Genomic DNA, 2,976 nt, shown 5'->3' with positions numbered 1-2,976 from the left:
GACTACCGTGGGGTGTAGATTGTCAGGGCCAGCTGACGTGAAGGTGTCCAGCCTCTCAAGGTGTTCCTTCATGAGGTCAGTATTGATATAAATACAAAGGGAAGATATCCTCTTTAAAACATGAGCTTTGGAAAGAGATTTGTGACGTTTTGGATATTTTGGAGGTGAGGATGGGAGAAAATGTGTATAAACATACATTTATGCAGAGCGTGATAGCTGTGTTTGATCTGAAACAAATCTTGCCTCATATTAATATGGAGAGAAGAGGAAATATTTGTGGGAAGGGTTTTCCCCCCGCTGGTGGGAGGAGATAACATACTGTAAACATTCAGGCTAACAGAGGAGCCTACGTAGCAGGTATCTTTTTTCTCATTTGCCTGGTGACCTAGACCAGCATTAGTTTCAAACACCAGCACTTAGCAGCAAAACACAACCACTTGGGATTATCTAAAGTTGGGGGCTGTCTTGTGGATGGAGGAAATCCTGAAATGACGTGGCTTTTTTGTTGTTGTTTTTTTTGCACAAATGAAGTACCAAAAGGAAAGAGTAATGCCCTAAGAAAATATTTTGTATTCAGGGCCTGTTTACATTTGAGAAACTGCAGAACAGCCGCTTCATTTCTCAGGGAAAAAAATCAAAACATAATTAAATACATCTCTTAGCCTTGGCATTCCTGGCCTATTTTGTGACTTTAATAATGTTTAACTTCCCTTCACTGTGGCTTCTTGTGTCCAGCACATTCCTGAAATAAACGTTTTCTCAGCGCTGCTGCTTTCCTGGCTCTTACTGCATGAGTCCTTGGCGGGGAGCAACAAGCACCTGTTTGAGAAACAAGCCTCACCTATTCTTCAAAGCATTTTATTCTGGGACACAAAAATCATCTTTTTCCCTCTGTCTCCATAGCCCATAGCATACGGCTAAGGAAATGATCTGGTACAAGCTGAGCAAAAAATATCTTGTAGAGTGGTGTTCAGTGGCCACAGCCTTGAGGAGAGAACACTGTTTATTTTTGTACTCATTTGCTGTTTCGAATCTCCCTGCGTGGTCTCCAGTGCAGTGATTTGTCTCCTGTAGTGCCTTTCTGAATGTCACGTCAGATGTCTGTAGACTCAAGAGGTCAAATCCTGCGGTCCTTACTCAGACAAAATTCTCATTGATTTCAAAGGGAAATTTGATTAGGTTGAGTCTTTAGGATTTCACCTATCTAATTCCATGTAAATTAAGGGGGGGAAAATTACTGAAATCAATTGATTTGACTTCTCTTATTCCATATCTGTCAGGCACTCCTAACATGCAGGCATCATACAGTATGTATCAACACTAATATAAATCCAGTAACAGGGCAGAGCAGGTTAGAATTTAAGTGCTCTTCAAAAACTGGGCCTGGAAGCCCTGACACCATGAATGAGTCACCATCTCTCATGTCAGCATGACGGATGCTACATTGGTTAAATCAATACATCTTTCTATCCTAGCTCACTTCCAGTTTAAGATACCATTCAATAGACAGCACCTTTATGACAACCCCCTCCTTGAATCTGCACATAAGTTGCACACAGCTTCTGTCAATAGTACTAGTGTAAATTTGAAAGACATACAGGAAAACAGGAAAAAGCACTGAAAGGGACCCTGCTTCATTGAGCCCAGTCTCTTGCTGTCAAAAGCAACCACGTCCGATAATTCTGTTCATAAACTTATCAAACTCCATCTAAAAACATATGGCATGAAACAGCTCTGCATAGCTCTTTTTTTTTTACCTCTAAGAAAGCTGTATCATAAAAGGAACACTGATATCACACCTATACAATATTTTTTAAACCTGTTGGGTAAATTGCGTGGGGGTTCCGTCAGACAATCAGCTTTTCTGTTCACACATTCTGAAATGCACTTTCGCCCCTGCAGTCAATACCACCAAAAGCTCTAGTGAATAAACGATTCACATTCAGGTTCTCCATGGAATATATTGCTCTTGTAAAAGAGCACATACTGTATAACTCCCAGGAAATGAAACAATTCTACAGATTGCTCAGCAATGAATCTATACCAGTATCTTGCATATAAATGGCTTGCTCACACTTGCATCTTTTTGCTACCAGAGGTGGTCAAAGTGTCATTCTCAACCACTGTTGTAAAGGAATTTGTATCTTTAAAAGGAAAAAGACGTCAATTAAAAATCTACTGGTTGAATAAGACAGCCCTTATCTGCACTCCAGCAATTTCCAAGGAAATTTGCCGCTTCTTTTATTGGGCAGAGTCCACAATAAAAAATGATCATGTACACAAATGCTTAAAATTTCCAGGTCCCATAACACATAATACTTATCACTTATGCCACACTTTTCATCTTCAAAGCACTCAACAAGCATCATCTAATTAATCCTTACTACATCCCTGTGAGGTTAAGTAACTTCCTGAAGGTCAAACACTGAGTAAGTTCTCAGAGCTAGAATTGCATCTCAGGAGATTTTCTCTTGGTTCTTTACTTTGACCAGGCCTTTCCTATAAGCAAGTTCACCATACTCTAAAAGAAAATGCAGAAATATGACAAACATTCTTTTCAGGAAAAAAGGTTGGAGCATGTAAAGATATTTATAGCATGATTTCCACCCCCTTCACTCCAGTTTATAACCTCCCTTTGTATTCTAAAAACAGTGACCTAACCACAATTGGAAAAAATGCAAGAGCCAGCCCGCTTGCTTTGTGTTGGCAGCCTGCCAGCCACAACCCTTGCACTTTCTTTTGTAGCCTCTTCTCTGCCCTCCCAATTAAATCACCACGGATCATGGTTTTCCCTGATAAAAAAATCACAAATTCTCTGATAAAAAACCCAAAATCTGTGACTAAAATGAAAGGCCACTATATATACAGGTATCAGTTGAACACAATGTTTTCTTGATATATTTACAATTTCAAAGCAATTTGAAAGCCTACCAGTGCCTCAGTCACTATAATACAATAAATTCTAAATACCTATAT

This window comes from Gavialis gangeticus, unplaced genomic scaffold (genome assembly GCF_001723915.1).
Source record: "Gavialis gangeticus isolate Ggan-Ray unplaced genomic scaffold, GavGan_comp1, whole genome shotgun sequence".
NCBI classification, from domain to species: domain Eukaryota; kingdom Metazoa; phylum Chordata; order Crocodylia; family Gavialidae; genus Gavialis; species Gavialis gangeticus.
This window is presented reverse-complemented; position numbering follows the sequence as displayed.